Source organism: Camelus ferus, chromosome 7 (genome assembly GCF_009834535.1).
Source record: "Camelus ferus isolate YT-003-E chromosome 7, BCGSAC_Cfer_1.0, whole genome shotgun sequence".
NCBI lineage: Eukaryota > Metazoa > Chordata > Mammalia > Artiodactyla > Camelidae > Camelus > Camelus ferus.
The window spans coordinates 70,157,625-70,185,621 of NC_045702.1; the positions used below are offsets into that span (position 1 = coordinate 70,157,625).

The 27,997-nt window shown below is 36.3% G+C and overlaps 1 protein-coding gene and 1 long non-coding RNA gene across 12 annotated transcripts in view; one reads left to right on the forward strand and one right to left on the reverse strand.

Moving 5' to 3' along the window:
* Positions 1-27,997, forward strand: part of CACNA2D1 (calcium voltage-gated channel auxiliary subunit alpha2delta 1) — a 426,371-nt gene that overhangs the window by 132,187 nt on the left and 266,187 nt on the right. The window lies entirely within an intron of this gene.
* Positions 1,170-20,214, reverse strand: LOC116665010. The gene is made up of 3 exons (XR_004321589.1): positions 20,123-20,214; positions 13,184-13,279; positions 1,170-1,845 (listed from the first exon to the last, which is right to left on the reverse strand). It is a non-coding gene; the product is annotated as an uncharacterized LOC116665010 (long non-coding RNA).

Genomic DNA, 27,997 nt, shown 5'->3' on the forward strand with positions numbered 1-27,997 from the left:
TACACTATAACCTAATAGTAAGATATTAGTTTTTTTTTTAGAAATATAAAGCTTCAAGGTACAGATACTAAGCATTTTATATAATAATAATTTGTTCAAGGAAACCTAATTTTTTTCCAGATTCTAATGACAGATCAATTTTTAAAAGAGGTATTATAAGAACAGTAGGTTATGGGAACCCTGCCGCCTAAGAAGACAGCAACTGTAGGAGGAGATCAGGTGTTATTTAAGCAATTTGTTTAGGTTCAATCTCATACAGATTTACCTACATTCAGATAAAAATAAACTTGGAGAAGAGGTCTTTATCACTGTGTATTTTCTGAGGAGACTTCTTAGAGGGTATATTATTGGCCAGTTATTTTGATTTCTAAGAAAGGAAGACTGGTTAATAATTAGATTCTGTATGTAAGCTGTTCATCTACAAAGTATGCATTTTCCTTTAGTTTGGTTTGCCAACTTTTCAAAAGTGGCTATTCATTGGCAATCTGTGTTTTGTTGGAAATGGGCCGATTGCAGCCTGGAATAGAAAAGAGGAGTAGGAAGGGCCCTGTACTCATATATTTATCCAGAACATACTCAGTTCAGATTATTGTTCCTTTTTGAAAATGCATGTACTCCCTGGAATAGGTAAACCTATATCATGAGGGAATCACTTTAATAACAAGAACCTCTTTTTTTTCCCTCCCAATTCTGAGGTCATGTAATTGGCCCACAAAATGAGATTTTCATGATAACGGAAGAAAACTTTGGAGCTGATTTTTCTGCAGAGCTTCTCTGAATAGCAATGGTGGGATGGGTGGCAGGTAGGAGGCTTAAAGAGTGCCAAGAGCTGGAAGGGAAGTCAGGCAGTTTTGCCTAGATTTCCAGAATTACTGGGGACCAACTCGTATGTTCTTTGGACACACAGGAGTCTCTTATATATGCTTACCTTTTAAGTCTTGTGTCGTGTATTCTCTCCAATGTCATTGTTAATTTAAATTTTGAATGCCTATTCAGATGAGACTGAGAACATATTTTGTATGTATGTGTGTATAAGCACACACACTAACACTTCTGTATATGATATATCTGCAGTTGAGATTAGAGATTGGTCAGTTTTGTTAGGTTAAATTTCTATCACTGTCCCAACTCTATTAATGCAGTCATATTAGTGCCTCTGTCCCCAGTATCAGCGATTTTACTTTTCCAATCTACAATCAGCATGTAAGATAAAAAGGGACAAAATGCAATTAAAAATTCAAATACAGAATTCTTCTGACGCTGCTGTACAGATAAATATGAAAATGCTGTGCAGTAAAGCCATTTGCTCTTAGGTAGTAGTACTTTGGAGCAGCTCTAAATGGTCAACATGAGTTGATTAACCCTCCAAAATAAAGAGGTCAGTGTATAATCTATCAAAGTATCCATTACTTGGAAGTTGTCCTAGGAGTAATTTAAAGTTCCAAATAACAGAATAACAAGCTGACTTCAGCAGCAGACATAGTTATTGAAAGAGCATAGCAGATCATTCACAGAATTAAGAAAATTGCATACAGAGCCAGGCTGAGGAGGACACGTTGGCCACCGCCCCTAAACACAGGCATCGTGGCTTACACTGCTACCATCAGCAGTACCATGGGCACCTGGACTGATGTTGCTGCTCCAGCCATGATGGCTCTGTAGCTGTCCCTGCTTCTCTGGGTCACTAGCTTCTCATTCAAACTCCAGAACAGGTCCATCTGATTGGCCAACTCAAAGGGATTGGCCAAGTCTCAGAGGCGAAGAACACAGGCCAAATAAGCTTTTGATTTCTCCACTTGATGTGGCCACTGCCGCTCCAACATAATTTATATCTTGAGCAATTCCCTAAATAGAGAAAGTCAAAAACAAGTAATTCGGAACTGAGACAAATGTCTATAAAGTTTAGCTAACTGCTGTTAAGTACCTTTAAACCCTCCTCTGTCGAAGTAATATGACATTTCAGGTTTACCTGATGACTCTAATAGCCAGGGTGAAATATACTCAACTCAGTAAAAGGACATGAGAAAGTAAAACTGCCTGTTTGACTGGTTTGCCTGTCAGGAAATGAGAACAGTCGAACAATGATTTAATTGGTATAGATGTAAATGAGATCATGTGAGTGGAGACCCTAGAATAGCATCTCCTTTATGGTGGAATATATTTAATAAGTGACAGTTCAAAAGCCCATTATGGTCTGCTCAATTTGCTCTTTAAGAACCTATTATGTTTCAGCAGAAAATCAGTAATTATACTGTCTGTCAAAGGGCAAATATAATATCTTCTCAAACAGTTATTTAGTGCTTACTGTGTGCAAGCCGCTGCACTATTGCTTACAAGATACATCGCCTGAGCACCATTGCTCTTTGCCTTCCAGTATATATTGCCTTTAATCAGCCTGGCAGGATGAAGTGTTGCTTGTGGAAGGTAATTACAGGCTTTCAGTGGAAATGACAGCGTAAAGCCAGCTAGATGATGTTTGTCCTGCTGGAGAGCGTACAGAAAGCGTACACAAACCGTGGGCTCTCTAGAATGGCCCCTGCCAGAGATAATGAGAGAGCTGCTTTGGGGGCTGATGGAATCAGAGGGCAACCTAACAGGGGGTGCTGACTTAACTTGGGGGAACAGCTGTGCTGTCTCTTCAGGAAGATCAGGGAAGTTAAAAAGGAAGTGTTAAATAATGAGCACACATGGCTGGTATGTGCTGTGATATGGACTGGAATTTAAAGAAATATTCTTGAAGGTGTGTGGGGAGGGGTGTGATTGAAATTTTGATTACTTGGGAAAACAGTTCAAATTTGGTGTTATTTCCAGTTCTTTTCTGGGAACTGCATAACAGAGCCAAGGATCTTGCTGTTGGTCCTAAGTAAATTTTGATGTTTAATTGAAGTAATAAATTTACACTGGGACTTAACTGGCAGCAACAGAGAGCTGGCTGCTTGATGGAGAAAGCTTGCACTGTGCAGCTGGGTATATAGCTCATATCTGACTTACTTAATGCTTGTGTGTGAATTGGTTCATGAGCAAGTGGTTTTCATTCGGTTTACTTTTATTGCCACCACTTTAGGTCACAGCATGTGTGTCCTTGCAGAGAATTACATTGGGCTTATTTTTTCCATTCCCTTAAGTTAATGTCATTTTTATAGTTGCAGGGAACAAAATATATTGGCTATCCCTCATTCAATCATTCGCAAATATGTGTATTCAACAATTTTTCCTGATTTATTGAGTGATTAATTTGTATCAGGCATTGATTTGGGGGCTAGAAGCAACAAACAGAAACTCATTGCATCCCTCCCGGAGCCCGAATTCTAGTGCTTCTTGAGTGTGGAAGTGTATTGCATTCACTGGAGCCCAAACACTTTAACAGTATAGGTCTGGTGGTCTCCACTTTGCTTGACCCTTTGTCGTGCTTCAGTAAGGATAACCCAGCAATGCCTGGTTTCAGTGAATGAGGAAACAGTACTCATTAGAAATGAAGGAGGAAAAGTTAGGACATGCAGTCCCTATAAGCCCAGAAGGAAGACAGGGTCAAGAATAGGTGGTGTTTAACACTATTAACCAACGCGTTCATTCTAGCCCTCATGAATTCCGAAAACGTTTCTTATATTTCATAAGTTAAGGGAGATATACTATAAACAAACAAGAAAATAAGAGATTTTTGTATAGTGGAAAGTACTCGGAAGATTAGTAACCAAAGGGACGTAATTATTTTATTTATTTATTTATTTTATTGAAGAAAGGTTGATTTGCAATGCTGTGTTAGTTTCAGGTGTTTCACAGTGGTTGACAATGACTGATATTTTCTTCACTAGAAAAATTGCTTTCTCATCGTTAAGAAATTGATAAGTAGAAGAGGAAAATAAAATATACTCTTCTATTCTCAGCAGTAAATATTATTAACATTGTAGTACTTCTATTTCTATTCTTCTTTCTGTCCTTATGTACCCACATGCTCATGTATGCAAGTACAGACATGTGTAAACACACATGCACACACATGGAACTTTTTATTAAATTGGAATTATACTCTTCACACATTTAAAATCAGTTATTTGCACTTAATGTATTGGGAATGTCTGTGTCACCAAAAAAATAATAAAAATAATGTTGAAGAATACGTGAAACATACAATTAAATATATGAAATAATAATAATATATAAAATGTTAAAAATATGTTTTAATGGCACCATCATATGGATATACCAGTATCTTTGGCTAATTTAGTAGAACCTCACTTTTTTAGTGCCATATATATATATCAATCCCGTGAACATTTATATATATAAATATATGTACAAAGCATCTATTTCCTTAGCATAAATTCCTAAGGTGGAATCATATCAAAAGATATGTTATTGTTTTAAAAAAATATGAACGGAGCTTGCCAAATTCTCTGTCTGAGACTGTAAGCAGTATTTGAGAGTGTCTTCATGTTTGCTTTCTCTGGAACACTGGATATTACCATTTCTTAAGTATCTAAGTTGATAGATAGCAAATGCTATCTCATTTTACTTATTTGTGGTTTTCTTTAGGACATGAAGATAAGTTTGTGTATTACATGGTTGTGTTAGTTATCCACTGCTACATAATAAATTACCCCAAAACATAGTGGCTTAAGACAACAAAGACTTGCTGTCTCGTAGTTTCCATGGGTCAGGGACTCAGGTGTGGCCTTTGTGGGTAATTCTCAGTGTCTCTTGTGTGGTTATTATGGTCTTCTGAAGGCTTGACTGGCACTGAAGATTTGCTTTCAAGATGCATTGCTTGTATGACTGTTGGCAGATGAGCTCCTTCCTCTAGGTATGGGCTTCTCATATATACTGCTTGAGGATGATAGGTAACTTCTCCCACTGTGAACCATCCAGGAGAACATGAGGAAGAATTCGTGATACTTATTATGACCTCACCTCTTAAGTTGTGCACTGTCACTTCTACTTGATGTTGTTTTTTTGAAGTGGGTCACTAAGTCAGAACTCACCACTTAAAAGGAGTATCAAAGAATTTGTACACATATTTTAAAGCCGCTCACTAGTTTTTTTTTTTTTTATCACTTTCTGACTGGCGTACTGATGGGGAGGGCATTGACCATATTAGTACAGTTATTATTACTGTTGTACAACTAATGCCACCACTTTCCTATCTATAGTTACTCAGTAAGGGCTGTTTTATATGTTTATCAGATATACCAATTCTTGGCTGTCAAAATTGTTGTTTTTTTTTTTTAAATTTGGAATGCTACAGCTTAGGTTATGTTTATATTTTATAGAATACCTGATTCTTAGGGATTATGTTAAGGGAAAAATTCTTTCATAAATTTTGTCTATAAATTAATCATTTCGGACATCTGCTTAGTGAATTTTGACTTCTGTAAATTTATAATTTTGTGTGTGTATGTACTGTTTGGATTGTTAGTCCATCATCTGATTCTAGGATTGTAACTATTATTTATTTCAAATAGGTTAAAATAGATTCAGGGAAGAAGAAAATGATTATTTGAGTTTTATACTGTAATTAACTGCTTTCCTGGTCTAGCAGTTTATCTTATTCTTGAGGACTTTTTATCTCCTAATAAACTGTCTTTCTAAAGCTCAGTTTCTCTCAACTTCCAAATAAGGATAATAAAATGAACTTTATTCATAGATTAGTTGTAATATTAGTTATTGCTTTGCTGGTCGTGGTGTTAGTGGTGATAGTCGGAGGACCAAATTCAGCAAATTGAAAATTAGCAAGCATGTGTGAAATTTGGCCAACTGGAATGAGTTAATTTGTGGATGGTAGAAGATAAATAAAATTATAATAAAAAGTTCCCATAGTAAGGGAATAAGTATACTTTATGGAATAAAGAATGGAAATAACATTTGGGAAAGGATCAAGGTAATTCATTAATTTCCTGCAGATGGGTAGAAACGAGTAGAAATAAATGACTCAGGATTTGGAGATTGAATAACTGGGCAAATAATGGTATTTTGAGTAGTAAGGGGAAACCCTCGAAAAGAAGCTTGGTTTTAGCGACTGCAGTGGGTTTCCTTTTCTATATGATGAATTTGAGGTGATGGTAGACTTTCTAGCCATAGCTGGTTAACAGTCAGTGGAGTTAAAGGATTGACACTTCTGAGAGAAAGGATGGGAGTGGATAGGTAGTTTCATTTCGGTGACAGTTGACATGAAAAAGCAAGAGCAGAGGGCTGAATCTGTAGTTAAAACACTATACTTATAGGATGGGAGTGGAGAATAGAGCCAGTCTCACAGGAGTTATGAAATTAACATGTCATCCAGTGCAGCAAGGGAAGGAGTTTGTAGTTAAATAAGGAATACAGTTCAAGAACGGTGATTATGAAGAAAATACAGTTGAGCTTGAAATTGTGGATATTAGAGTAATGAGACACAGGCCATCATGAAATAAGTTTAACCAGGAGACCTAAAGAAGTAGTTAAAAGGAGCTTAATAATGGAAATGTTAAGAATGTCTGTGTTTTCGAATTCACCAGAATTGCCAAAAATTTTAAAAGACAGTGACAGTTGTTGGCTAGGATATTGAGCCCTTGGAATGTAAATACATTGGATGTGGGGATACCCAATTTTATAGCAATCTCTGTGGAAAATTCTTTGCTAGTATCTAACCCTATGACCTAGCATTTCTTAAAACACACCCAAAAGAAATGAGTGCATATGTCTACCAAAAGTCATGTTGAATTCTTCACGATAGTTCTTACCTGAAAACAACTCAAATGCCCTTCAACAAAAGATTGGATAAACTATAGCCTATTCATACATTGGAGTGTTGCACAGCAATGAAAAGAGCACAGTACTGCTACACACAACAACAGTTACGAATCTCACAGGTACAGTTAAGAGCCCAAGAAGCCAGGCAGAAAAGACTACATACTGTTATGATTCAATATATGTGAAATTCAAGAACAGGCAAAACGAATCTGTGGTAACCGAAGTCAGAATAGTGGTTACCTCAGGCATTGGGGCAGGGGAGGATAGCTCTTAACTCAAACAAGCCTAAACATAGGGGAATAAAGTCCAAAAAAAATAAAAAATGATAGGGAAGTTTAGAAATAGCTGAAGAGAGAACAACTTAAGAGCTTAATTAGCTGAAGCCAAATGATGGGTCTGTAATTCAAGGTATGGAAACCAGAGAGGCAGAACAACGATGTAATAACCATGGCTATTAAAACTAGTAAAGAAGGAGGGTAAGAATTGTATCATTGTAAATTCACATTGGCAGCGTTAGCAGGGTACAGGCTAGAGGGTTTCAAAATCAGACTGGGGAAGACCAGTGAAAAAAGCCTGCTGCAGGAGTCCTGGAAAGTGCAGAGAGCTTGAAAGGAAACAATTCTCATGCAAATAGAGAGGTGAGAGATGAAAGAGGAGAACATTTAGGTCATGCTTAGTTGCTAAATGTGAACACCGAGAGAAAAGGAGATATTTAGGTTTCTGATAATCCAGTGGATACTGGCCTTGTTTACTAAGGAAGAGTGTGCAAGCAGGGTGTCCACTTTCTTTCTCAGGATGTTTACACTTCCTGGTGATTTTCTGTGCTATTTCCTCTTGTGCTCTGATTCTGGCCCTGAGGAACCACCATCTTTTCAATTTCATCTCATCACCCTCTCTTACAGATTGGGAAGCTTCCTAACACCCTCCTCTTGTCTTTTTCTTGTCTTAAGCTATTTAGCAGACTCTTCAGATTTGTTGTCTTAGAAAGATTCCTTGTCATGGTGTTCTGTTCACTCTTTCTAATTTTATCCTTTTATTTTTCATCTCAGGTATCTCTCCAGTCCTCTTTTTATTCCCATTTTCTCTAAAGCTCATCTTAACTTTCCATCCTTTTAATCACTGTGCAAGACATCTTGCCCCATGTGACCAAACCAGTTTCTCAACTTTTTGTCTAAATGAGGTCCACTTGACTCTAGCAATTAACTCTTCTTTTTGGATATTTCTGGTTTTGGTTGAATAATGGGGTGAGAGAGAAGTCAGAGTGGACCTTGTGTGATTGGAAGGAGAAGTAATAATTAGCTGGATTACAACTGTACGTTTTTGTGATTAAGGGAACCCCCACCTGTACACCTCAGGTTCTTTCCATATGAGGTTCATTGGCTGATTTATCTATTTTTATAAAAGAACTTTTCAAAGTTAATTTCACATCTGTGATATTTTATGCCTGTTTTCGGATAAATTACTTACTGAGTCTTTATAGAGAATATCTGAAACATTAAATCTTAACCATGTAGTATGGAATTTCTTTTTTAAAAGACAAATTTGAACTTTGGTGCAATTATAGTACTATCTTTCCTTTGATCAATTTTAACATTTCCATACTCTGTATATTTTACTAAAACTAAAAAAAAAAATTAAAAACCAAACTTTATGCCCCAAATAGATTATCACTTTGCCTATGTAAAATATTTAAGTGACTTCATTCATTAAAAATAGTAAAATAATTTACTGATTAATTTATTGATTTTTGTTTTCCAGATAGGCAGCTTGTAGAGTCTACAGGTTTAAAGAGGTTAGCTTTTTCTTTTTTCCCCTTTACTTTTCTTTCTTTTTCTTTTTTTCATTCCAGAATTGGAAGATTGGTATGACATTCCAAAATCAATAAATATAGTTGAGAAACCATATAATTCAATGAATAGATGTAGCAAAATCATTTAATAAATTTTAATACCTATTCTGAAGAGGTTAGCTTTAAAAGCTTTAGTTTCTTTAATTCATTTTTGGGAAATCATGTATTATTGTTGTCTATGAAGAAAAGTGTGAGGTGATAGTTATGCCAAGAACATATGTAGTATCTGAAGTCAAGGACCTCTTGGGCTATTGGGAGAAACAGACAAGTACCAATAATATTACAATAATACTGTGTTGTATGTTTAGGTGTTATAATTGAATGTCTTAAGATGAATTGTTAGCAAACAAATTATTTTGAGCTGTTTTCTTGATTTGGATGCAATATCATTCGGTGCTGGGCTGTGAATAATCGTGACCCTTATTATGGACTGAATCATGAGTATCTATATCAAAATGTCGGACTTCCTACATATCAATAAGCAAAAGATTAACAATCCAAAGAAAAATAAGGAATTATAAGAAAAGTTATTACATATATGCACACACACACACACACTCACCAATAACATATGAAAGCGCTTATTCTCTTCCAAGAGAAATGCATATCAAAATATTGGTACACCCTTTCTTCCAAAATACATTTTTACTAAAAAATAAATATTTTTAATAGGGATCTTTTGCAGCTTTTGGTATTTGCCTTGAATCTATTTGAATCTCAATTTGTTAATTTTAAGGGAGCTAAATACTGTATATGTTCATTGGAAGCTTCTAGCTGATGAGTTTGGTAGATGAAAATGCGTTTCAGCCAGTTTGCCCTATGATTGAAATTTAAATATAGAACAAATCAAATATTTCCTGGATTCTTTTTTTTTTTATAGTAATATAGCTCTTACAGTTTACGTAGACAAGGAAAAATGTCAAACACAATTTCTGTTAAGAACTAGTCAAAGACTTTTTCCGCCAGTAGACAGTGATGGAATGCTTTCAAGCCCTGACCTGCTGTAGTTGGGATTTCGTTAAGACACTTCTTATGAGTTGATTTCTACAGCTGTTATAATTTATTTTATAGGCAAATGATAGTAAATTCAGAACGATTTTCATAATACGTTCTTCTAGACTAACTTAAGAGTATTTGGAGAAGCACATACGTACTTAAATCAGTGGAAGCACAAGCTTTATTTTAACAGCAGTGACCTCTGGAGGAATTGGTCCACTGATAACCAGTAGCACCCTGCACTTAGAAATTGTAAATCAAAACCTGGATTTCAGATAGACAAAGGAGATGTACCTCACTATTGTCTAAAGGCCAGGCAATTTCTCTTTCATTTTCCAAATTGGTTTATTGAATAGAAATGCTTTTGTGGCTTTTTTCAAGGTAACTGAATGGCTCCTGTAAGACTGTCTCTATATAATTTTATAAAAAAAAAACAAACAAACAGTGCATTAGGTGCATGCACACAAATAAATATGCCATCTTGTAGATCAAATAGATGATTTAATGAGGTGGAATGTATTTCTATCTATAACTGTGTTATCATCTTATAGACAGAGCTAGAACTATTAAAAATAGCTAACCAAAAATAAAGTTACAAGATTTTGTATTGCCACTTCACTTCTCAGAATCAAATTCTGGATAAGGGAGAAGGAAAATGAAGAGAATGATTGAAAAATCAAAAATTTAATGTATAAGATAATGGAAAATGGGCTACAAATAATGGCAGGTGGTTGAAGAATAAGATATAGTTTTAAGATAAATTTATCCTTGAGACAGCTACATTGCACTCTTACACAGAGCCCAAGAGATTTACCAAATCTTTCGTAAGGGCTTGCAGTACAAGTCAGATACTCAGCGAAGAAAAGGAACCCAGAGCAGATTACATAAACTTCTGGATGTATTATCTGTACATCCTCAAAATAAGCCAAAAGGACCTGTTACAAATGGGATTTGAGAATTTCTTCAACGAAATCCAGATGTGTTCATTGTTAAATACAGGGACAAAAACTGTACAGACATCAAATAATGAAAAAATCATTAATATGCATGGGTTAGGTCTGGCCCCAGAGATCTTAGATTAAATATGACTGGGTTTGCATTGCTTTAGGAAAACTGTAGGGCAGCATTTAGAAAAAAAAAATTATACAGTGAAATTTAGCATTTCAATTTGAGAAATGGCGCTTTGCTTCTAATGAGCAGATGCTCAACTGTGTATTGAGAGACCTGATGCAATTAAAAGCTGTTTTTAGGTGGGAGGAGATCATTCAGCCACGTATCGCCTGTCAGATCTACCTTGGCCAGCTTTCCACACGACAGATGCAGTTAGATTTTCCTGAGTCTATTCAGCCAGCCATTAATTTGGCAGCGGTCCCTCTAACAATCACTTATAAGACCTGGGTTTGGAGGAAGACTTATGTGTCCCTTTTTTAATAAAACAGAGATCAGATGTGTCACTGCAGTGATAGGAACATGCCTGATAATAGGATGAACCTTACTGGTCTTTCAGGAGGGCAGATAGAGACTGAAATTGGAAATGGAGGATGTCCCTAGCTGGGAGGGGCTGCTATAATAGGGTGTATATTTTCATCTCTGAAAGTATATTTATGTCAAAGATACAGAGAGATAAATCTCTTTAAAATAAGGGGAAGAATGCCTCTTTATAGAGTGAATGGCTTCATAATCAGTGGTGTATCTTGAATGACACTAATTTTATTTTCAAAAATCTTAGATGGGGAAGCAGGTGCATCTTGAGTGAAAAAGTGGAGCTTTGAGACACTAAGTCATTTACTGAGGCAAAATTTGATTTGGCTGATATGCTTTCCCTTGTCTATTCTTTTCTTTTTCTTTCTTCATTTCTCTTCAGGTCAGAGGCTGGCAGCATAATTAAAATTTAAATTATTTATGAAGAGCCATTAAAGTGGGTGGCTTGCAGATTAGTCAAAGCTGGCGGAGCTGACACTAAGCTGCATTTCTTTTACTCTTTCACAATAAATGATATTATATGCCTTGAAAACAAGCATATGAGGTTGAAGCTTTTCAAAGAAAAAAAATAAAACATTTTAGCCGTTTACATTGAAGCAATCATAAGTGTATCTGTACTCATCATAATTTGCAGAAACATCTTTTGTATGTGCATATATACATAAGAAATGTTTATCGGCCAATAATTCATTAATACTGAATAGAAATATAATTACCACGGGGAACAGTTTTTTTGTAGATACATAAAAATACGAATGGAGCTATAAATACACACACGGGTATCATTAAGTGCGCATTTTATATTTGGACAGGGACATTGAAACAGCTCAGAAACATCTGTCACCAGCATGATGTGTTGAGAAGCAAAGAAATGGAAATGGGTGTCTGTTTTCTGAAAAGTATTAGGATCTGTAAACAGAAACATCATTTTTAAAAATCTGCCAATTAGAATGAGCTTGTGGGCCTAATGCAATTTTTGAAAACAGTGAGAGCCTACAGAATAACGTTAAACTAGAAAATTGTCCAAATGAACAGAGGGGAAAAAAATTCTAATATGATGTATTTCTTTGTGGCTTTATCCTAGTCTTGGGGGAAAAACCATATTGTGATATGTTTCATTTTGCACAGAGATTGAAGCAAGTCTCTGTTTTGCTTACTATACCCATGTAGATTTATTCATATGATTTAGAGGAAAATCAAACATATGTTAGCTTTCTGGTTTTCCTCTTCCTCTTCATGAGAAATGGCCAACAACGATTGATAATAGGTCTAATAGCACTAAACCTGAAAAATATTAAATATATTCATATGTTTATTTTCATTTTTAATGTGTCTCCTTTAAGACTCGAAGCAGAATGTATTAATGCTCTCTTGAAATAATAGCTTTTCTCTAATATTTTTTAGTCATATTCATTTCTAATTTCAGAGTTAATTCTGTGGATGGGGGCAATCTTTTTTTTTTTTTTTTTTTAAGGAAATATACCAGACTGAGTGTTTTTTGAAGCTGGCAGCAGTGTTTAAAAAATAAAGCCATCCAAATTTACTCATTTAAGTTTAGGTTAAAGGTCTCCTTCTTTGGCTGCAGCCAGATGACCAAAGCATGATGCTTTCCCTGGCATGTTGATGTGTATTTGTAAGAGAGTAACACATCTCTCCTGCTTCTTGTGTTCTCTTTTATGTGGGAATTTGAACCTCCTTCAGCAGATTTTTACTTGAAGGGCAGTGGGTATTACATGATAAAATAATAACAGCACAGCAACAATAATGATGAAAACTTACTACTTTTTGTTCTTTGTCAACTTGGAAACATCACATGCATTGTCATTTTCAGAAGAAAGGGCAGGTTGGCCGGCTTCCTCATCAGTGTTCAAGATTGACATTACCTCCAAATAAGTCATTCACAAAAAGAGTTTAATCCATTTTAACACTTTGAATGCTAAGGTCATTGAAGGAGAAGTACCAGTAACACATCAGGCTTTACCAACATCAAAAAAAAAATCATTTACCTCAATGTTTACACTTAAAATGAAAGTGGGTCTATTTGTAGCATCCTCTCCTCCTTATATGGTTCTTATCATCTCTGTAAGATGGCTTATATTGATTAGAAATGATTAAGTAGAATATTCTCCTTACCTATAGGTAGAGCGACTACATTTATGATGTGATGGCTGGAGTGCTTAGTAGACAGTGTTCCTTCTCATCAGTTCTTAACCCCTCATTGACTAGTACCTGAAAGGAGATATAATCAGCTTAAGGGAAGGCTTGTTAGAATGCCATGGCACCGATATGCACTTGAGGTTGGCTTCTATTGCACTCGGTCATGTGAGAAAAAAACAAAAAAGAGAGAGTAATCTGAGAGATCTACAGGTAGTGAAGTTCTTAGGGCCACACACTGCTGCTAAGGAAAGGAAAGGCACGATGCTGTGCAGGGTTTGCCAAAGTGTGTTCTGTAGCACTCAGGTTCAGAGAGATGTTCTATAAAAAGAGGGCCATGGTCCAGTATATTTTGGACACACTTTATAATGTATCTCTTTCCTCATAGACTCACTAAGCCCTTGGATAGATAAAAGACACAGTAAGGTCCTACGTTTTGGAGACCTATTTAAGTCTGTTTAGTGTTTCATATATATTCAAGTGACATCCTACACATATATGTGTGTGTAATATAATTTGAATATTATCTCTGTGCGTATCTGTGTCTGTCTGTCTCTCTCTCTATTTTTTCTTTTCTCTATAGACTGAAAAACAGAGTAGAGAAAATTTAAGAAAGTAGCTCAAGGTCACAAAGCTAATAATTGGTTGAGTCAAATAGTCAAACCCCAGCAATAGGACTCCAGAGTCTAGGCTCTTAACCACCACAGTATATGTAGAGAGAGGCCCTGATGAAGGGCCCTGGTTCTCCCTCCGCACCTGCATGAGCATGTGAACCCAGCCAAGTCTCATATTTCAGTTCTTTAGCAATCCAGTATCAGTGTATCTGGATAGTTATGATTATGTCTTTCTACTTACTTTGTAACTCCTTCAGCATTTAGGACTGAAAGTAGTATGTACTTAAGAAGTACTTAAAGAGTTCTGATTATCTTTTCACCCTTCATCGCCAGTCCAGCTAAACAACATGCCTCTAGAAATTGTTCTCTCTTGGGACTAATGTTATCAGCTGAATGGTTCTCAGAGATGTTCTGGTACCAACTATGTTATCTTCCAATAGACTTTTATGGGAAAGGACTAGTTTTATTTCTTCTGTTGTGAAGAGTTCCAAAAATTCTCTAAATATTTATTCAAATTATATTTGTTAGCTGTTTGACAATCAGAATGTATATGTATTTAGATATATCTCTGTATCTATCTATCTATCTATCTATCTATCTATCTATCTATCTACCTATGTCTGTCTGTCTGTCTGTCTCCAGAGAATCCTTGAAATCTCAAAATGTGTAGGATGTTCTGCAATTTCAGTCCCTGACTTCTCATTTATATGGGGGGGGGAATTGATACCCCAGTTTACAAGACTGGGAGGCGGTGCTAGTAAGCAGCAGAAGAGGCCTTTAGTTTGGCTTATTGACTGAATCATTCACATTCAAATTTAGGCTCATGGCCTAAATAACTCTAATATATATCATAGAAGTATTACAAAGAGATTCACATTAAAGTTTTAGATTGCTTACAGATAATCCAAACAACAAATGTGACCTGAATGTTATATATGTATGTGTAAAAGGATTCTGAGAGTGAGATTTCTACAATTTAAAATAAAATTTGAAAACTACTTTTTGTATTTTAACCTTATCACCATCTAAACGATTTGGGTTGAGGGTCAGACGTAGTGGTCCTTTCTTGGTTAGAAGATGATACTTAGTCCCTAAAGAACCTACAATACTCAAAGTGTATCTGTCTCTCTCTCTGTGTCCATCTGTCTGTCCATCCATCCATCCATGCCTGTCTATATTTATATCTGCATCATCAGCATTTACCTATCTAATCATATCTATCCCGGTGTTTGTTTAGGAATTAGGGGATTTTATTTTCTTAAGTAATTACATATTTCTTCTAATAAGCAGAAAACACTTTTAAAAGTATTGGTTTATGTGTTCCTCTGTTAGTTCAGATGAACGATTATTGAGTGAAAAGAGAACACCATGTTTGGAAGACAGGGGTGTGATTAATATTTAAATACCTTCAGAGGAGCTTTTTTGGTGTTAAGTTTTATCTTGTCATCTGAAACTGTTTCAAGTGACACCTCCAGGTGTTAAGTGAGAAATTCATTGTCAGAGCAGGAGTGGTTATGAATTGGGAGCCTTAGTTCTGTAACACCTACTGACTTGGCAAAGTTTACATAAGGTTGGGATGGGGGGGGCTCAAATTGTGGGTCTGCTGGGAATGCTCAAGAGAATTTCCTTAAGGAATTTTTGTCCTTTGACAACCTTTGTTACTCATTGTACTGGGTAGTCTTAAATGTCTTCAGATTGACTAAAGAACGATTTCCTTTGATAAAACTCACAGAAGCATTATTTTTCCTCCTTCTCCATAGGGAGGAGGAGTAAGGAGTAAGTGAAAATATGACTGCAGGACTGCAATCTCTGAAGGAAAAGGAGAGGGGGAAAGTCATTGTGCGCATATACTCTTTAGAATGGAGAGTATTTGATTTACTTGAGTTGTAAGAGTGAAGGGCAGGATTCTTCCTTCTTTCAGCCTTATTATCTTCAATCTTTATGTGTCTCCACTTGTACCTCTTTCCCTCCAGTCCCAGATACATGTCCTTTCCTCTGCTAGAAGCTAATGGTGTTACCTTTTAAAAACGTGTGCCTCCCATCTCTTCTAGTATTGGAGTCTCCCTCCACCAACAATCTATGTTCCTATTTTACTTTGCATCGTCCTGTTTTGCTGGCTCCTGGCTCAAAGCTTCTAAGTCTGTGCATGCTCTAATCTCTTCCAGCTTTGTAACAGAAATCTGCAAACAAAACAGATATTCTTGAACTCTTGGTTCCCTTTAGCTAATATGTTTCTTCTCACCTTTACTTTACAGCCAGACTTTTACCAGGGTTTTCCAGCTTTTCAGATTTCACAGACCAGTGTATTCTTTTAAATGTAATAATTAGTCTAAATTACTAACAGTTACTGTGTCTCACCAATTTAATTTCATAAAAGAGAGGATATAATAACATAAAAAGGAGGAAGGACATGTTTATGTTATTCTATTCTGACTGCACAGTTTAGGATTTATATAGTCCAGGAGTGTAGAATTTTTGTTCTCATTAATTCCTTCATTTCTTTATTGTGATATCATTGTTGTAATTCAGTGCCTGTATTTAGATTTTAGGCATCACTACATTGGCTTTGAATCAAAACAAAGAATGCAATTTAATTCAGTGGATCAAGTTGCCATTTGTAAATGGAAATTATCCCAAGATGCATATGCGTTTTCCCTGAAAATAGATGACTGGCACTGAGTGTGTGTTTTCAGTGTCAAGATAGGGGTAATATATATGATTGGTGGTAAAATATAGACAGCTGTGGGCTTGGGTCCAAAATCCTGTCTCATATTCCATGCCAGTCCCTTCGAGGAGCAGAGCTGAGTGGAGCTGCTTTGCTCAGCTGAAAGGTCTTATGTAAGATACCGTATGAATGGCATTAAAGGAGGAAAGAGTGAACTAACTGTTTTCTTGACTGAAACTCACAGAAGCTTTATATTGCTTTGTAATGAAAGCATTAAAAACTTAAGTACAAATTTCAAAGACAGTGTAGTATCATCTGGTCAGTATTGGGAAATGCTAACAAAATATTTCCAAGTTGTAATAATTCAAGTTGGATTTGTTGCTACCACCTTCAGTGTTGATATCATTTCTAATGAATTCTGAGCACATGTTGTGGGTAAGGTTTGTAAATTTTTGGAACTTGTGATATGTATATATTTCCAGTGATGGTAGAATAATAGGAGCATGTACTAAGCCAGTCAGATACTCTTTTATGAGATAGATCTTATTTAATATTTTTTGTTTCAGATTTTAAATAATTTAGAGATTCAGATTACTTCAGTTCTCTGTGCTTTTCTTTTGTCAACATAATAATATCATAGTATCTTTTAATGGTTGGCTTGGTTAAGGTCTTCATTCTCTATTGTAACTAATTAAGGTTCTCTAAATAGGACAACAGACTCACTTTGAAAGATTCAAATGTACCTTACCTTGCCTTGCAGTTCTCATAATTCTATACCACTAATCTTTTTTCTTTTTTTCAATATGCATGTATAAAATATCAGTGTATGTCTTTATTTTCCTGTATCCATAAATGCATACAAAAATTACATGCTGTAGATAATCAGGATTACTCTATGGCCAAACGTAATGTGAGTCTTAGCAAAATATATTGGAAAACACATACAGTGAATTATACAAGAGAAGAGTAAATGTGTACTTTTATATATTCTTGTCAGTACTTGGAGGCTAGAGTGGAAGCATCCCACAACTGGGAAAGAAGAGCAAACTTCAGTAGTCAAACATTAATTGATATACACAGGCATACATACTCATTGGAAGGCTGAAGCCGGAGTCTTAGTAATCCAGAATGCTTCAAGAATTTGAATGCATTCACTTATTTAAAAAATGAAAGTACTAACTTAGTGAACTAACTTACTAAGTTAGTTAGGCAGTTAGCTTGTCAGTAGTAATTCAAATAAAAAAAGAAGATCATAGAGAAAACCTTTTCAGTGACCAATCAACCATTATCTCTAGGAGACATTTAGCCATTGGTCACTGACATTTAGGTACCATTGGAGAAATTGTCCTTAGATGCATGAATCTGTTCTAAGCATTCCTGTGAATTATTCGATGCATCTAAGGCCTGTTATTCTGATCTCATAATTAAAAGCTGTTTATCACTTGGCTTTTTTAGTAGTTTTGCCTACAGGAAGATTAATGTAGGGGTTATGCCAACTATAGTAATCTGGAATGTGATACTTCTTGTAAAATTGACAGTTTTGTGTTATACCACAATCTTGTGAACTGAGTTAATTCTTCCCTTCATGAAATGTTAATCAGGAGTCTGCTAATGGGGTCAGCTGTATTTTGTACTTGGAATAAGTCAGTGAACACACAGGCATGTTGCTTGTCGTCAAAAAGCTTGTATTCCATAGTGAGACAGACAAGATACATTCACACTGAGAACAACACAATAAAGAAAATGAACATGATGATATGACACAGAATGATTGTGGAGGTAAGGAAAGGAGTAGTTTGCCAGGGTAGAGTCTGTAAGTGACAGCTGAAAAGAACTAAAGGCTCAGAGCATTTATTTAGCAAGTGAGAGAACAGTTTTCCAAGCAGAGAATATCAAATGTGAGTAGGCTGGAGTTTTAGTATATAAAGAAGGCTAAATGGGAGAAGATGAAGCTGTAGAAGTAGGGATAGTTAAGGCTAAATATAACCTTGTTGATCAGTGGGTTCGGATTTTTTCTAAATGCAATCAAACCCAGATAAGTTTTACATCCATGCCTGAGAGATGGATCCACTTCCAGGGCACTGATGAAACCCGGATTCTAAGTCTCTATAGCTGAAAGCCGGACTCTGGCATCTGGTAAACTTAAACAAGGTAATGAACTCTGTAGTCTATGAGGTTTTTTGAGGCCAGTTTTTCTCACAACCTGAGCCTGTAGACTTTATTAGCAAAGAAATGAACAATAACACAACATTGTATATATATCAGCAACGTTACATAAAATGTCATATTGCTGATAATTACTGTTTCAAAACATAGGACTGACCATATATTGCTAACTCAGAAAACGATTGCTTGTTTGTGCAGAGAGAGACCACACAGTGAAGAGGCATAAATGCTCAGTCTTAAGCATAGTCCTTCCTCTGACCACTAGGAGTCTACCCAAAAGGCACATGAAGAATTAAAAACAAAAGTAATAGAGTGAAACAAATGGAAATTTAAAGAAAAGTGAACCAATAAAATATATAAGAAAACAAGCAATCATTTATGGCTTATTTTTCCACAATTATATACATATTATGTGACTTTTTTTCCCTATTAAGCACATTTCAGGAAAACACAGGGTAGCCAAGGGATTTATGTTGAATGTTTGTTTATATTCATTTTTGGAAGGACAGAATAAGAACTCACCAAATTGAATTGCCGAGTTGGAATAAGGTGAGAGGAGAGAGAATGTGATCTTTTTGAGCCCTTAATGGTATATAATTCACTTTTAAATACCCTCCTATTTAGTATGTAGCAAAGCAAAAATAAAATTTGTATTTCCTTATTTGTAAATTAAAATAAGGATTAGATGAATAATCAGTTGGTGGCGTCATTTTTTGATGTTTTGTTTTTAAGTCAGAATAGAAACACTCCCCAAGCACAGATCAAGGGAGGGTGAAGCTACTCAGCAAATTGAGTTGTCAGGGAAGGAAAGCATTTCTTTCCCAAAAAACTGCCATTTAAAAAAATATTTTGACCTCGTATTTCTTTGCCATATGGGAACAGACTAAATTCAAGGTTCAGTAGCTTCAGAGAATCTGCTCTAAAACTTTGCAAGTGTCTGGAAAACGAACAGTAAGTATATTTTATTTCTAGTATAAAAAGTCATATGATAAAAACACATTATATGGGACCATGGAATTTATTAAATGAAAAATACCAGGGAAGGATTTAATATGAAATGCCATTAACAGCATTAATGGACATTTATTTTTTATGTCGATATTTTATGTCTTAGCAGATTATTTTTGGTTGTCTTTCTTGTGTGTTAAAACATTTATCAATATCTTTCAGATTTCCTTATAAAGGGAAATCATCTTCCAGAGCCAATAATTTTTATCATTATGTCCTTGATTAGTGTTCTTGGGTATTTATTATATGCAAAATATATGATACCACATTTACAGAGTTCATTTCTCTCTTTACGGATCTCCCCTTTTAAAGCAAATTTAATAAGTCTTGCCACAGCCATCACCCCCGCCTTTATCCTTTCTGAGCTCTCTTTCTCACTGTCCTCTTGCTTTCGATTCTCACTGCCCTTTGATTCAGTTCATTTCCACATTCCTGCCAGCCATCTTTTTCAGATTCAAAACTTACCATTCCGTTTCTCTACCCCAGATTCCATGCTCCCTTCTCTTCCCGTTTAGGATGTAATTCCACATATTTTGAACATCACATGCAGCCTACATTCCAGCAGTGCCCCTCCTTCCCAGCCTTCCTTTCTCCAAGTCTCTAGAGCTGCCCGCACTTCCATTTCCCTGAGTGTCTACACGCTGTGTCCTGACTTTTGGACACCCTTCATTTGATTCTTCAACAGGCTAACTTCTCATCCTTAGAAGTGGGTTTCTCCACAAAACCTTTCTCGATGTCAGTTTCCCTGATCTGTCTGTCGCTCAGCACATTCTCTCCACCTGCCGCAGTTTGTCTCAGGGTTACATGTTTCTTCTTTTGCTTAAACAGCTCAGCTCTTACCACACTGTAGTGATGTTTTCTTGTGCCATAATGTTTCCTATTTTGTAACTCTTTGATTCCAGGAAGTCTATAGCTCCATTGATGAGTACAGAGGGCTTGCAGTAAATATATATTTGATGAACAAGTAAATCCATGTTTAATTAAGAGAGGGAGTAGGGCTAATGTAGTTGTGATAAGGCCAAGCAGCCAGCCCTGCCAGTGTTCAGATGCTGGCTCCACTGCTTACCAGCTCTTACTAACAAGCAAGTTACTTAACCTCTCTGAGCTTTATTTACTTGATTGGGAAATGAGTGCTGTGGGAATAACTAGCTCAGAGCATAACTGCAAGGACTGCCTAAAGCAGTTAGCAAAATGCTTGGCATATCATCAATTCTCAAACAAATGCTAACTATTGTTACTACTGCAAAGGAAGAAAGTTTATCAGAATTACAGAATGCAGTATCTTTATTTTGCCTATCCCAAAGCCTTTTCACATTCTCATTTTAGAGTAAAAATAAGAATAGGGTAGAATGTATTTGGAAAACAGTCATTATTGTGATGTCTAATACATGAGATATAGTAAATAACATAAATAATTTGATATACTTATATTTTTAAGGACTGAAAGTCAGGTAATGAAAAGTACATGAATCATAGAAATGAAGTGATGATTCACTAGACTTTTTATCATGCATGTTCTCTGCAGTTCTGTGACTGATTAAAAATGTTGACAGAAGTTGGTGGGGAGGGTATAGTGTGGTGGTAGAGGAACAAAACATAGACAGAAAGTGTTAAAGGTCCTCCTTAGGAAACTAGGCATTTGGCATCCAGATTTGCATCCCATCTCCTCCTCCCTCCAAGCTGTGTCACTGCTGTTGGACTACTTAACATTTCCTAATTAACTTGGAAGTTATTTTAATGAATCTAATGTATGGCTGACAAAAACTAGAAAAAATGTTTTTAATGTATGGTTCTGAAAATAAAAAGAATAGAGGGCAAAGCAGCATCAAATCACTTACACATCCGAGAGAAGAAATGGAGAAGCACGTTACAGCTCAGTCCTTTCACACTCATACTTCTTCATGGGGATAACTAATGGAGTGAGTGAGTGCTTTATAAGGATGCAGTTGCAACATCACAGTGATAAGATATTGTACTTTGGGGAAGTATTTCATATATGTGTGTATTTATGTGTTTAATTTGAGATACAATTTCTATACAATGAAATGCACAAATCTGATGTGAAACTCAGTGGGTTTTGACTGATACTTATTGCAGTGTAACACTGACTCCTATCAAGATACAATATCCAGTACCCTATAAGTATTGTTCTTAGTGCAAGACTTAAAAATCTCTGTTTTTGGATATCACAGTAGCAGCTTATTTTAGGTGCTGGTATACTGACCATTATATGAGCCCTTAAAAAGCAGTTATGCAGATGGCTGAAGCAGGTGGTGTTTCTGGCGTTAATGTTGTTCAGTAACTTCTTATTACATCTTGGCATTGAGAAATGGGAGATACGGGAGAGTATAAGAGAGCAACATTCTTTATGACATCCCTGCTTTAATGAAAAATACTAAATGCAGATAGACATGGGCTGACTTGTGTTTCTTATGACTTCTTACTGCTCTTGGCTTCTTTTATTTAAATACATAGATAAATATGTAAAACTGACTCTCGTAACATTTGAAGATATCTGGAGAAAGATTATTAAAAAGTATACAAATCGGGTACTGAGATACTCTTGTGGTAAAATATTTAAGTGATTTTTGATTGCTCATACCCTTTGGAAAAACTGATAGTGATGGAAAGTAAAATTTCCGATGGCAGATATATGAAATGACCAGTAAACCATAAATGTTTTTAATAAGAAGAGAACACTTAAAAGAGCCAATATGTAATTTCTTAGAAGAGTACCGTATACTGAAAGCAGAAAGTTAAATATAAAATTAAAGTAAAATTTCTTACTATATTATGGTGCGTTAGAAAATGCTACTCGTTAAAATTTGAGATCCGTTACATGTAAAGTAATTGCTTAAGCGAGGAAAATTGCAGCTTAAATTCCTATTGTAGCAGTGGTCACCGTCCGAGGGAAGATAATTGATGCTACTTATGGTGGGTCCCTGAGAATTGCCTTGTATATCCCAAGTTACATGGTGAAGTAAAAAGGAGAATAATCTCCAGGATATATCATTAGGAAATGACAAGTTATTATTTATATGGTGTTTAAGAAAATACTCTCCCACCAGGTAAACTCATTTATATAGGGCCAGCTCTGTCCTTTGTTTCTCTCTCTCCGTATAATATTAACAAGCTCCTTTATTAATTTTTTTTAATTAAAAGGTATACAATTTTAAAGGTTACTTTCCATTTATAGTTATTACAAAATAGTGGCTGTATTCCCTGTGTTGTATGATATATCCTTGAGCCTATCTTATACCCAGTAGTTTGTACCTCCCACTCCCCCACCCCTATAATGCCTCTCCCCAGTGGTAACCACTTGTTTATTCTCTGTATCTGTGAGACTGCCTTTTTTCCCTGTATTTACTAGTTTGTTGTATTTTTTTTAGATTCCACATATAAGTGATATCATACAGTATTTGTCTGTCTTTAACTTATTACACTTGGCATAATGTACTCCAAGTACAACCATGTTGCTACAAATGGCAAACTTTTATTCTTTTTTGTGGCTGAGTAGTATTCCATTGTGTGTGTTTGTGTGTGTGTGTGTGTTTATATCACATCTCCTTCACCCATTCATCTGTTGATTGGATGCTTCTTTATCTTGGCAATTGTAAATAATGCTGCTATGAACATTGAGGTGCATGTATCTTTTCTAATTAATGCTGTTTGTTTGTTTGTTTGTTTGTTTCTTTCTTTCTTTATTTATTTATTTATTAAATATCCAGGAGTGGTACTGCTGGGTCATAAGGTAGTTTTATTTTTAGTTTTTTGAGAACCCTCCATACAATTTTCTACAGTTGTCTGCACCAATTTATATTCTCACCAACAGTGTACAAGAGATCCCCTTTTCTCCACATCCTTGCCAATATTTGCTATCTTTGATAGTCATTCTGACTGGTGTGAGTTAGTGTCTTACTGTGTTTTTTGATTTGCATTTCCCTGATGATTATATCAAACTTCTTTAAAATACAGAGGAGTTGCAGGGGAGGTGTAGAGACTGTTTTTGCTAGTTGCCTACTTGCCACTCATTTCCTATTTCCTCCTTCTCAAAGTTCTCCTGCTGTACCAGTCATAAGGTTTGGATAAGACAGATCCCAGGCCCAGAACCCACTACTTAGTAATGGATTTTAATTGTTTTAAGCCAACTCAGTTCAGGATTGGAGATACGTTCTGCCTTTGCCAATCAAGGTTAAGATCTGTGCTTGATTATAGAGTATTCTAATATTGTTTGATAGTTGTAAGAATATGACCCTTACTCTCCTATTGGATAAAAATAAGGACGATTTCAGCAATTTCCAGCCATTTTGCAACCATGAGGTTGGCAAAGCTGAAGACAAAGTGTTAAAATCTAACACAAACATAGGGAGGAGATCAGAGCCAAGGTCATGTCTTGTCTTTCTTTAACATGGCAAAATTAGTCTTTCAGGGTCTGGTTCTTGCACAACTTTTTCAGCCTCATTCCAGGCTCTTTCCTGCTGAACTCTTTACCCCAGTCGTGTGATCCAGTGAAGAATTTCCAGATTGTCTCATACCGTCATTTCTGTCAAAGCCTTTTTCCTTCAAGTCCCTTTGCCTGAAATCTGTTGTTTAATCATGCTCCTTTTGATCATTTTTTTCTTTGAGACGTAACTCTGGGGAAACTGTCTGCTATAGTCTGAATGTTTGTGTGCCCCGCAAAAAAAGAGGAGATGTCTAATGTGATGGTATTAGGAGGGGGGATAAGGAGGTGACAAGGTCATGAGGGTGGAGCCCTCATGGATGGGATTAATGCCCTTATAAAAGAGGCCTGAGAACTCTCCCGCCCCTTCTACCTTGTGACATTACAATGAAAAGATGACCCCAGAGGGCCCTCACCAGACACAGACTCTGCCAGGTGCCATGATCTTGGACTTATCCTCCAGAACTGTGAGAAATAAAGGTTTGTCACTGATAAGCCACCCAGTTTTGTGGTAGCAGCCAGAATGGACTAAGACATTGTCTCTTTGAAGTATTTCTTAGTATCTTTTACTTACCCCTGTTGCATCTACTGATTATGGTGTTCCCTCTCTGTTTCCCCACCTTGGAAAGCAGTAAGCCCCTTTGTTGAATTTTAAGTAAGAGATTTTTGGCCTCTCTCTTAGTGCAGCATCTTTAGGATAGATTTTGTTTTTCATTATTGTGTCCAAAGAACTGTCCCTTCTTCCTGATAGTGCCCTAGCAGAATTTTGATAGACTGTATCAGTGCTATCTTTTTGTAATTGAGATGTAGTTATATTCTGATACTCTGTCCACAATATGAAGCTGAAAAAAATCATGTTTCAAATGACTTCAGGTGCAAGAAAGATATTACTGACTTGGGTTCACAATGTTGCTTTCAGTTCTTGGAAAACAAATCACTTGGTAATTTGAAATGTTAGCCTGTGAATAAGGAAACATGGACTCTAATTTTACCTTTTACCTTTCCATAATTATCAAAATCCTATTCTAAATAATTGTGAGAGCAAAGTGCTTGGGAAAATAAACAGCACAACTCAAATAGGATCATACCTGGGTTTCATTCATGTGTGGGCCAAGGAGCTCCCTTCTCTTCTCAAGTCAGCAGAAGTGTCCCGTCCCCAGTTATCAGTCTTTTAAATGGAGGGCTGTTAGGGAAGAGAACTCTCATGGGAGGCGTGTATGGCTGCATGGAAATTTGCCAACAATTTAGGGAAAAGCAATCGAAGTCAATGCCTGACTGCTGAGTGGGCATCATATGTTATGCATGGAGTGCTTTATCATTGTCATTTATTGTGGTTGTTATTATTAATACACATAGTCATGACCTATGGAAGCTTGGAATCTAAAATAGGCCTGTGTAGTATCTTCGGACAGCCTTTTGTTCAGCCAGCTCTGTGTATTAAAGGTGTGAGCTTCACTGCAGTATAAGTTGCTTAGTGTCCATTCTTTATACCTGGGCATTTTTGCACATTTGTGTTACATCCTGGCTTCATTTCTCTGAAATAGGAATCATTAGGATTCTTCTTATCAGATATTGAACTTTATATTTGAAGAGTTTAGGACTTTGTCTCTCTCTTTTAACTTTATAGAGCTAAGATTTTTATTTGTACAATATTTATCTGTTTATAAATTTCAGGATTACTAAATAATGAATTTATAATATTAAAACATCGCCAGTTTAATTTATCCTAAGTAAATTTTACAGAGCAGATGAAAATGATCATGGAGTCTTTATTTATAGTCAGTATTTTTTTAAAAACGGTTTGCCAACCTGGTGCTATCAAACCAAGCAGCGCCCATGTTTCCCTGACAGAGCACCAGCAAATCTGACAGGTCTGGGCCCACCTGTGATTTAGGGCGGAGCTCACTGGCCCTGGGAGGAGAGTTTGGCCCTCCCACTTTGACTTTGTTACACGTTCACATTGGCTTGGAAAAGATTGATGTGGTTTAATTCCAAATTAGTTCGTGAGATGTTCTATTTCTCCACTCCAAATCCCTGTTTTAAATTCCCTAAGCGACACAAAAGAGGAGAAAGCGAGCTATTACGGTTGGCAGTCCTAAAATGTTCAATCGTACTCTGTCCAGCGTGCGTGGCTTCCCTTCTTTTCAAAGCTGGTGACTTTGGTTGGTCAGTGATGGTCTGAGGGAATGGGAAGGAGACCCTAGGTGTGGGGGCCTTCTCCATGTCTTGTATGTCTTGGCGTTTGCGTGTGTGTGTGTGTATTTGTGGGGTGAGAGTGGAGAGTATGGACATACAGAACTAAGAATGAAACCAAAAGGGCCCTAGAGTCCATCACTCTCTCCCCCAGCCCCGTGTGTCTGTGTCATCAGCCAAAGATGGATGGCCCTATCCATAAAGAGCGAAACTGTCTGAATATTCCTCAAAATATGTTTAAAACACTTTTACAAGGCAACTGACAGTTGGAGAAGCTTGTACAGATAGTGCAACCATTTTGTCAGCTTATCAAAGAATAAAGTCCCTCTCGGCCCTCCTCCCCAACCAGCATTCCACCTACCATACACACGCGCACGCGCGCGCACACACACACACACACACACACACTCACTCACACACACACTCATTCACACTCACTCAGGCACACATGCACATAGACACACACCCTGTACAAAGCTTAAATAAGAAGATACTTTGTCTCAACAATACTCACAAAGTAGTTTTTAAAATAAAATGCTTCTCTTGCAGTGTAGAAAAAGCTCTATGTTTCTTAGATGTTTTGTTATTAAATAATAGCAGATTGGTTAATTAAAATCGTCATCATTAATTATGGTACCACATATTTTATTGACCTGCAAATATATTCACATTCTGCCGTCATATGAGCAAGAACAGGTTAAACCAGTATATTTTTAGTGTGATAAAATATTTATAAATTAAATGTATATGTTAATATCTCTACATATGCATATAATATGAAAGTGTATAGGTGTAAGATACACTTTATGATATTAGGCTGTAGAGTATTTGATTATTTTGCATATTAGCAGTTTCTAGTTTTTTCTACAATGAGCATGAGGCACTTATTAAATAAGCAAATGTTATTTGGTGTTTTTGAAAAGCATAATGATTGATCTGAGTTCTTGGATGCAGAGGCTTAGGATTCTGAAAGGATATTACTACTGTGATAGCCGGAAGGGAGTTTGCCCTGAATGCAGAGGAACCGGTCCGCACAAACATGGTAACACCTGACCTTTAGTGATGTGAGGTCACAAATTTATATATGCACATAGAGGGAACACATATATTGCAGTCAGTAACATGCTTATCAACTGTAAGCTATCATAGAAAGGATCTTAAATATGAATCTACAGCCTGTGCTGTGCCAGAAGGCGACGTTATCAGAATTGTTATAACTAACAATGAACATGTATTTTCTTTAGTGTTGTCAATCTCTCCTACATGAAAGTGGAGACTTGACAACATTTTCTTTAAAGTGAGCTTTACAAAACTAGGGGGTTTTCTAAACCCCGTGTGTGTGTGTGTGTGTGTGTATATGTTGTATGTGTGTAGCTGGATGAAGAATTTGCAACATTTGAGTTGCTGAATGTTTAAGAATGCTTGGCTTTCTTGTAAAATTTGATGTTCCATTTTACTTATAAAGTGAATATTCTCACCAGTTTTACCTAGTGAACCTAGTGTTTAGTTATTCCATTATGAGTTTTCTTCCATCTTGGGAAAACACCAAAACGAAGAGTTCAGTTGTGTAGTGGAGACTTGCATGGGTAGAGAATTATCTAGGGGTTTATTCAAGATAAAAACAAATTAGACATGAGTGCAGAGCTGAGCAGGCTGTAAGCTCAGGAGGATTCAGAGAATTTTGCCTCAGCTGTGGAGGTGGTGAT